Source organism: Tupaia chinensis, unplaced genomic scaffold, assembly GCF_000334495.1.
Source record: "Tupaia chinensis unplaced genomic scaffold, TupChi_1.0 Scaffold000290_1, whole genome shotgun sequence".
NCBI lineage: Eukaryota > Metazoa > Chordata > Mammalia > Scandentia > Tupaiidae > Tupaia > Tupaia belangeri.
Genome location: NW_006159775.1, coordinates 4,486,500 through 4,496,673, shown reverse-complemented (window position 1 = coordinate 4,496,673; position 10,174 = coordinate 4,486,500). Strand labels below are relative to the sequence as shown.

Below are 10,174 nucleotides of genomic sequence, written 5' to 3'. Positions count from 1 at the left end.
GAGAGAGAGAGAGAGAGAGGTCATCCCTTCCCAGGGATGATAGCCATGCTGCAATCCCTTCTCCTCCATTCTCCTCTTGAAATTTTGGGCATGCACACACACACACACACACACACACACACACATACACACACCTGGTGCTATTTTCAAACTGCCGGGTCTGAGACTTAAACTGTGGTTGGCTATGTGGTAATCTAGTGCATTAACAATGCCACCTGCTCACCCTAAGACAGGTTTGTTCAATTAGTATATGTGTGTGTGTGTGCATGTCCACATATGTGTGTATGTGTATTGTGTGTGTGTATTTTAAAATGAAAATAGCATGTATTTTTTTCCTCTTCTTTTTTGTTTACTTAAATTCAGAATTTATTTTCAGAAGTTCAAAATCAAGCTGAATGGATGCTTACCTGCTATTTGCCCTCAAAGTGAAAACTTCCTGTTATAAACAGTTGCTCATTTTGTTTGTAACAAGGGATCTTGTCATTTAGCTGAAATAACACCCACACACATTACATTCTAAAACCAATGCCTAGAAGCCTGAGAGAAGTGGCTTTTTCAAGTTAGTATTTAAAATTTTGCAAATAGAATAAAATAATACAGTAGACCCCAACTTTCAGAGACTTGATATTCTTGGTGCCAACAGTATGTGGGCATTGCTGTGGGCTCACAAGCTATGAAATGTGGTGCCCTGAGGCGCAAGTGAGGAGCACAGGTGGAGAGGAGGGGCTGTGGGGGTACTCCCCTACGATGACTGAGCCTGGAGGGCTCTGGAGCTCTGTGGGGCTCCCTTTCTACTTTTTCCATTGCTGTGTGTGAATTTGTGGGAGCAGACTACAACCATGACAGTACTGTTCATATGGTGGTGGTACCCACAATTTGGGGGATTTGTGAAGAACTCTGAACACATTCCTGAAACTGTCCAAGATCTAGTATGTTGAGTATACTTTTTCAGTATTCACGCTGCTACATACCAGAAATGTTGTTTTCAGTTTAGAAGAAAAGCCATCACATCAACGATACAGTATTTCTTAGTGGTTATTTTCTCAATCTTGTTTATGATGTCCAAAAGACTTAAAAAGGAATGAAAAGCCATGAGGAGGGAGATCTGTTGTTCTGTGTCTGTGGGACATCAGGCCAAATAAGAAAACTCAGCCTTACTCTCAACACAGTTGTTAGCATCTGTGAGGTGGAGGCGCTATTCTATCGGGTTGTTGGAAAAGGCATGATGTATTTTTTCTGTTTTTCTATGCAAAAATGCATCATGACTTTTCCAACGACCTAATAGATGCTGGAGATGCATCAAACAGAACAGACAAAACTTCTGTCCTCCCCAAGCTTACACTCTAGGAGGAGACAGATAATAAATGCAATAAATGAGTAAGTGTGTAATATGTCAGGAGGTGAAAAGTACTATTAAAAATAAGGCGGGATGAGGAAGATGGAGAATGCAGGGCACCCAGAGTAGGCATTGTTGAGGAGGTGGCCTTTTTGGGCCAGAGTAACATGCTTGGTAGCTGAGGGTGGAGTTCTCAGAATGCTAAACATGGGCAACGACCTGTGCAGAGACCCTCTGGAGGGTGGGTGCCTCCCTGGCATGCTGCCATTGTCGCTGCAGTGAGGTTAGCGAGGGGTGACAGGACAAGAAAAAATGTCAGACCAAGGTGAGGTGATCAGTGGGGATCACTCTGGCTCCTGCGTTGAGAACACTGTGCCGGAGATGTCAGTAGGAGGCTCCTGCAGCAACTCAGGTATGAGAAGTCAGGGGTCTGGAAGTGAGGAAGTGTTAGGAATTGGGCCTGGGCAACTGAAGCAGGGAGCTGCCATTAGCCCATAGGTTTGGAGAGGTTGGGAAGGATCTGTGGTCAGTCTGGACAGTTTAGGTCTGAGAAGTTTATTGGACATGAGATGTGGCTGTCCAAAAAGTACTTCGGTGGACAGAGGTGTGGCGATCTGGAGAGAAGTCTGATTGGAAACAGTAATCTGGGAGTAATTATTTCAGGATGCATAGTATATACCAGAAATGGTGAGTGACCTACTTAAAGCCAGGTCACTTTAGTGATGATGACCATAGGCTTGAGTGGAGACAAGAGAAGAGTTCTAAGTTTCTAGGAGACTGAGAAGGACTGACAGGGGAATGAGGGGCAAACCAGGAGTGGGCGTGCTTCCTAGAAGCCTGTTGGCTCAAGAGCTTCAAGAAGAAGGGAGAAGGACACCAATATTGCTGCCATACAGTGAGATGATGACTTGAGAAATGAGAGATTTAGCAACTTGTATGTAATGGAGGGCACTGCTAAGAGCAGTGGAGTAGCTGGACCCACAGCCTGACTGACCTGGATTCTAGAGAGATGGAGAAAAGGATAAACCCAGAGTCATAGGAATGGGCGCCAGATGATGCTTTGTGCGTTTTGCAATAAAGAGAAGAAGAGATACGGAGTGCTAGCTGTAGGAAGGAAGTGGAAGTGGGACCTGGGGAACATTTTTGTTTTCCTTAATAGGATAATAGCATGCTTGGATGCCAACAGAGAGGGATGAGCTGCTGATGGAGAAATTACTTGGAGCTCTTCTGTGGAGTGGCTGTTCAGGCAGTTCATCTCCAGCTACAAGAGTTACAGCAATGGAGGTTGATAGAAGCTCCCCAACATTACTATTATTTTTTAAGAGGTTTTTGCGTTAGGGTGTGTGAGCTTGCCAGATAGAAACAGAGACAGCGAGAGTGAGAGGCAAAGTGAGAAATCACCCCTTAGGGGGAATGGTCATGCTGCAATCCCTTTTCCATTCTCCTCCTGGGATCTTGGGCATGCATGCACATGAGCCTGGCGTGATTTTGAAGCCACTGGGTCCAAGACTCAAACTTGGTCGGTCCTGTGGGAGTCCAGCAATGTAACTGCTGCCCCTATTTCTTGACAGTTTTCTAGTCAATGTTGGAAGGAAGGTATCAGTTGAGAATAAGGTTGAGAGAGGAGGTGTTGGAGGGCTGAGGAAAGAGGAGAAGATGGAAGAAACTTCAGTAAGAATCAATAACGTAATATGACAGATGGCTGGGCAGCAGTAAGCTCCCATGGGAGGCTCACGGTCATGGGTTAACGTGAAACCAGACAGTATGGTTGCATCTCTCTCTAGTCAAGGTCAGATGCACTGGGGCTGGCACAAAGTAGACAGAGATGTGGACTCTGCCAGAGCTGAGATCGTCAAGCAGGTGTGAGCAGTGAGAGAGGGCAAACGATTCAGATACCGTCTTGGGTGGGAGAGGTAGGATAGTGAGGAAAGTTAAGTAGGGGATCAATGGACCTTAGGTAGCGATGGATGCAATTTTTGAATTTTGGAGGAATAAACTCAAAAGCCAGGCAAAGGAGAAAGACAAGTATGTGTGACTGAAATAACGGAGGGATGTATCTAGCTGATGACTGGAGGTGCTAAAGGTTACGGGTAAGAAGCTGAAGAGCTGAGAAGCCAGGGGTATTAGAAGGATCACACATATGTGCATTGAAATCCCTAAAGATTAGGAGAGGATTATTCCCAGAGAGAGTAACAGAGCGCTAGGAGTTGAAACGATGGAGCAAAGAGGGAAGACTTCTAGGTTTGGTAGATGACTAAACAAAGAGTGGGTAATGGGCCATAAAGTCTGATGACAAAAAATGTAAAGCCAAGGCTTTGTAGGGAAGAGCAAAGTAGAAGGTCAAGGTGGCAAGAAGAGCAAAGGAACAGTTTACATCCCTTTAATTTAGGGGCAAAAGGAGAGGTGTCACTTGAGAAGGCGTCAAGGGAGGCAGTGCTGTCAGGGCAGATTCAGGTCTGGGTTTAATGGAAGTTTTCAGGAGTTAAGAGGTAGGTAACGAGGACAAAATGGAGAGTATACCTACATCTGATGTGACAGTGCATATGCTTTCTCAAAATATGTAAGGATGTGAACAATATGTTCAAAAATACAGATAAAGTATATACTTATCCCAAAAAGTTATATATATATATGTGTGGGTGTGTATGTGTATATATATATATACACATATAAAATTTATTTATTTATTTTTGATAGAGGTTTTTGTCATAGGGTGCATGTGCTCATCTCAAAGAGAGAGAGACAGAGACAGTGAGAGGAAAAGTGAGAAATCACTCCCCAGGGGGATGGCCAGCTGCAATCACATCTGCTCCATTCTCCTCCCAGGATCTTGGGCATGCACTCACATGCGCCCTGCATAAGTTTCAAGCCACCAGGTCTGGGGCTGAAGCCAAGGTTGGCCATGTGGGAGCCCAGTGACGTAACTGCTACACTATCTGCCGGCCCTCCAAAAGTAATGCTCAAAAATTAAATAAGATCATGGCTATTTCAGTAATACTTATTTAAGCAACTTCACCATAACCAATTAAATTTTCACTTGCTTTAATTCTTACCTGGTCTATGTACAAACTCGTAATAATTATGGTGTTTCTATAGTTTCACCCACTGTGCCTTGTGACTTGCCTCAACATTTATTTTCCCATACAACTATACTTGGAATGTTTGCATTGCATTCCATCATTTTCTTTTTGAAAAATAATTATTTCTTTAATTTTATTACTGTTGCTATGATTTATTTTGGAGAAAGTGAAAAAGCAAGCTACAAGGTCTGGCCATGTGAGATTCCAGCATTTAACCATCATGGCACCTGCTGGCCACAATCATCATTTTCAGTTTTTACATGATTAGTCTGAATTAGGCAGATGCTTAATTGTAATGCAATCTCTTCCACTTTCAAGTTTTACATACTGGCAAATTACTAATCTGTCTGAGCCTTATTTCTTCATGCGTCAAATGGGGATACTTCATAGGGCTGCTGTGAAGAGATAATGTATTAAAAGTACTTAAAGAAAGTTAACCATGCAGCAACTCTCAGCTTCCTTGCCTATTCTTGAGATGCACAGAGATGTTCTTTTGGCTGTCTTTTTAAAAAAATAAATTATTATTATTATTTTTAAAATTTGACCAGAGAGAGACAGAGAGAGAGAGAGAGAGAGAGGGAAAGTGAGAAAGCAAACTGCCAGGTCTAGAACTTGAACCACCGTCAGCCATGTTAGAGTCTTAACCATCATGCCACCTACTGGCCCCCTTGGCTCACTTTTTAAGGTTAAATTGTCCCAATAGCCTCACACAATTCTTAACATAGTTATATTGCTTTTTAAAATATATGAACAAATTTATATTTCCACCAGTGCCTATGCACATTCTACTTGGATCACAATCTTTGCAGCACTATTTTCTAAATTAGACAATCCAATGGATATTAAATAGCATCTCTCCTGCATCAATTCACATTTCTTTGAAAATCAATGATGTTTAACATTTGAATTTTTCATTTACAAACAACTGTATAAATTTATAATAAATATATTTGGTATAGTATACATTTCTTTTTACCTTCTAGAGATATATATCTAGGAGTCTATTGGCTATTTCTACTTGTTTCAGCACCAAACACAATATGTTTAAATTTGGGGAAGCACCACACCTCAAATGCAACAAGTACTTAGTAAATATTGATTGAATTTTAGTCCTGCAATTGGCAAATAATGAAGCAACACGTTAGTAATGACAGGTTTTCTTTTTTTTTCTTTTTTAAAAGTTATTTTACTTAATTTTTAAAAAAAATTATTGATTCATTTATTTTTAGTTGGACCAGAGAGACGGAGAGAGAGAGAAAGTGAGAAAGCAAGCCACCAGGTCCGGGACTCGAATCATGGTTGGCCACATGGGAGTGTTCAGCACCTTATCCACCACGCCACCTGCTGATCCCCCAGTAATTACAGGTTTTCTAAATTATAATAAAAGACAAACTATCGGGTTGTTGGGTCATGACATATTTTTGCATAGAAAAACACAGAAAAATATGTCAAAATTTCCAACAACCAAATACATTACCATGTATGGGATTTGACCATTTCTAAACATCAGATGAATGTTTTTACTCATAAGAGAAAAAAAAGCAATGGTCTATTACTGGTCTGCTTAAAAATCATTGCCTGGGGGACCAGCAGGTGGTATAGCACTTAAGGTGCTGGAATCCCACATAAGCGATTGCATTTCAAGTCCTGGAACCAACCAGGCACATGTGTGTGCATGCCCCAAATCCCGAGAGAATGGAGGATAAGGGATTGCAGCATGGCCATCTCCCCTGGGGTGGTGATTTCTTGCTGTCTCTTTCTCGGGGGAGCACATGTGCCCTGTAGCAAAAATCTCTCTCTGAAAAAAAAAAAAAGGAAAGAAAAGAAAAAGGTGCCTGAATGCTGTATATAACCTCAAGAAATACTTTTCTGGGACCAATATAACTAAAGAATAGATCATCGTTTGAAATTATCTTCCAAGACGAAATAGATAATCCTTCACCACTGTGATGGGATATACCAGGACACAAAAGTGGTCATCAATGGGAATTAAAGTTTATAGGTCCATTTGGTCGGAATATCCAGAAACGTTTGACAGAGATACAAGATATCTGCTGATGTTTCCAGTTAGCTGTACGATGATTTATATTTTCATGAATAAGAAAAGAAACACAGAACCTGATCATAATTCAAGAAATCTATCATTAAATATGTACGGTCTTCCAAAATCCCACAAATGATATCACTTGCAAGAGTATAAAATATTTTAAATTTGTGATTAATATTTTATTCTTATTTTTTTTAATTGTCAGCAGGGACATGTGCTCTCCAGAAAGGTATAGAGAGAAACAGAGAGAGGGAGAAAGACCCCCAGTGGGGCCTGGTCATGCTACAATCCATTCCCCTCTACTTCTCCATCCTGTGAGGACTTGCAGCAGGCATGCAAATGCATCTGGTTTGTTTTTCAAGTTGCCAGGGCTGGGATTTGAACTGCGATTGGCCTGGTGGAATCCAGTTCCCTTAACCACTAAGCCTCAGAGCTGGCCTTGGGATCAATATTTTAGAAAAATTTTCCTAAAATGAGAGCATCTGTATGTATCCCAAACACTCAGTAAGTAGGGAGCAGATGCTCAGTCTCAGAGTTAAGAGATTATATAAAAACTACATGCCCATACTAAACCACTTCTGTCCCTTTAGAAATGCATTCCTAGGGCTGGCTGCACAGTGCAGCAGTTAAGCCCTGCACACGGGGAGCTGGATCCTACATTGCCAACTGAAGTTTAAATTCTGACTCCAGTGGCCTGAAAAACATGGGTGTGTGCCCAAAATACTGATGGAGAAATGGAGAAAAAAGGATTGCAGCATGACCACACCACACTGGGGATGCTCTTTCTCTCTCTCCTCTCACCCTTGCAAGTACAACAGGCTCTCTGGTCAGTAAGAAAAAAAAAAAACAAAACAAAGAAACACATTCATAGGCCAGGAATGCATAACCATACCCTAATAGTATACCCTGATGTATCAAATGAGACATTACCTTATAGACTAGTGCCTAACATAAACATAATGCAAACCACATAGGCAATTATATATACTTTAATAGCCACATTAAAAAGTTAAAAAATGAACTTTAATAATATATTTTATTGAAGGCAATACATCTAAATTCAATATAAACATAATTGATGAGATCTTTTTATATTCTTTTTTTGTACTAAGGCTCTTAGATCTGGGGTATATTTTATACTCATGCGCCACCTTAGCTCGGACTAGCCATAGTTTGAAGGGCTCAACTGCCACATAAGACTAGTGGTTGCAGGACCAGCAGTTGGCGTAATGGCTGTGTCTCTGAACTGCCATGTAGTTGACCGTGGTTCAAGTCCTGGACCCGGTGGCTTAAACTCACGCCGGGCGCGTGTGTGCCCAGGACCCCGGGAGGAGAATGGAGGAGAAGGGATTGCGGCGTGGTCACCCCCTCTGGGGGGTGATTTTTCGCTTTCTGTCTCTCTGGCAAGCGCACACCCCCTATAGCAAAAACCTCTCAAAACAAACAAACAAACACAAAAGACTAGTGGTTGCTGTGTCAGATAGCATAAGTCTAGAATATCTCTGTATTTCTTTAAAACTGTGACTATAGATACTAAGAAAGATTATAAGATAGAGACCTTTTAAAGAAAAAAAAAAAAAAACTCCTACAAAAGAGAATATCTGTTCTCTGGAAATCAGGTTTAAAACTATTTTCTTTTTGGCCTTGTTGGTCATGATGGCTGATCCTTTGGTTCACATAATAAAGCCTTGGTTTCCTAATATATCTGCCTCTGTCCTCTCTTCTCCCAACTGGGGTTCGTGTTTTTTAATCCCTCTTTAATGACTTTTCTATTGTGCCTGTGATCTTAGTAGTGTCAAATAAATATGTGTTGGCGCATGGCCCACATGAATACTATTTGGTACGGCCATCGTGTCAATAATAAGCTGCATGATCTCCCTTGGGTTTGTGACTTTGTCGGACAGGAAGACTGCAGAATCACAGACACATGGGAGCCCTGAGAAGACACTTAACTGAGAATGATCAGCATACACTAATGAAAGCATAAGAAAAAATAAAGTGACAGCTAAATATGACCGACTGTTACAACTTTTAATATACTGTGCATCAGAAACAGATTCGTTTTATTCTCTCTTTTTATTGAAGTCTTAATAATGATCCATGGACTTTTCTCTCTCGTTTTCCATAGTTCCTTCGGATTGCCCTCGAAAATTTTAGTCCGTATGCCTGTGTTCATGTGTCACTGAACATTTTCTGTAATATGTTAAATGATCCAAAATGAAATAACTATTTACCATTTCTTACGCATCGCAAATGCCTTTAAAAATCTATACAGCTACAATAAATCCTGGGTCACAGGACCTACACAACTTTCTATGCAGAGCGGGGAAACTTGTTCTGTAAACATTTTAGGCCTCACGGGCTAATGGTTTCTGTTGGAACTACTTAGCGCCGGTGAGTAACATGAAAGCAGCCCCGGACAACGCAAATGGGAGCAGCTCTGCAATCGAACTTTACTTACAAAATTGGGCAGCAGGTTGGATTTGGCCCTCAGGCCAGTCGGGTCTGTCTTGTTGGGAAGAGTGGAAAGTATACATCAGAGTAGGGGCAAGGTAAGACATTAGAAGTGAAAATGACCCATTCTTTTATTTCATACTTCGAAATATAGTAGTTTCACTGAAGCTTCTTGTAAGGTACCTGAAATCATATCTTAAACTATGCATGCTTTTCCCCCTCCCTTTTATGAGAAAGGGAAATGGGGGAAGAGAGAAGGTGGAGACAGAGACAGGCATTCTTGACAGAGGCTTGCTGCTTTGAGATCCTCCTGCTCTGGGCTCCTAATTAGTCAGGATTACAGTTGTGTGTAACAATGACAAGGATGTTCAGGTCGGCCCAGGAACTGAACCCAGGCCTCCCCATGTGGCCTCCAGCCTTCCAAGTGGTGCCACTATCTGTGGCACTTGGTTCTAAACTGTTTATCTTAGAATCACAAATTCTCCTTTAATAGGAGTCTAGAATAAACAAATGCAAGCTGTAAAAGAGGACGTGTAGTGGAGTAATACAAATAACCAGCAAATATGAATGCTCACATTTTCTTCACTGGGTTTTGTAAGACTACATTTCTATGAACTTTCACTTGGCTTTTTCTTCTTCTCCTCCCCCCCTCCCCCGTCCCTTAAAAAGAATGTGACATTCTCAGATTAGTCCACTTTAAGGACTCTGGAAAAGATGCTAAGCTACTGTATTACTAGATTTTTCTGTGATCGTTGTGGCCTGGAAATCAGAACTTGTGGGAGTCAAATTTTGGAGACAGTCTAAAAGTTAAGAGCCAGTCCTCTGCCAAAAGCAAAGTCAATTTACGTAACACATATTCCCACAATCCCCACATAGAGGAACTAATTTTTTAACAGACCATTTCATGAATAACAGAGTCTTTGTGCCACCAAATAAAAATATTTGGAGATTGTGGAAACATCTGTTCTGAGATGTTACTGTCAAACTCTGTTCCTGGAGAGGGGGAACACTGCATTGTCTTTCAACAGCTTTGAAGATTTCATAAAACGTCTCCATTGTGAGAGCTGTTCCGTCTACAGCCCTTGGAACTCCCAGGAACAAATTTACCCCAAAGATGTGCGAACCAATGATAGTTTTAAAAAATTAAGATAATGTTAAGAAAGAAAAGATTAATGCTATATTTTATAATGTATTTTTATAACTATATCTCATAATTAATATGGTGAAAACAAAGAAGTTATCTAGAAAATATTCCCT

The 10,174-nt window shown here is 41.0% G+C and overlaps 1 protein-coding gene across 2 annotated transcripts in view; it reads right to left on the bottom strand.

Annotated features, from left to right (window-relative positions):
* GAREM1 (GRB2 associated regulator of MAPK1 subtype 1) overlaps positions 1 to 10,174 on the bottom strand; it is a gene marked incomplete at its 5' end in the record, with an annotated part of 245,230 nt that overhangs the window by 56,000 nt on the left and 179,056 nt on the right.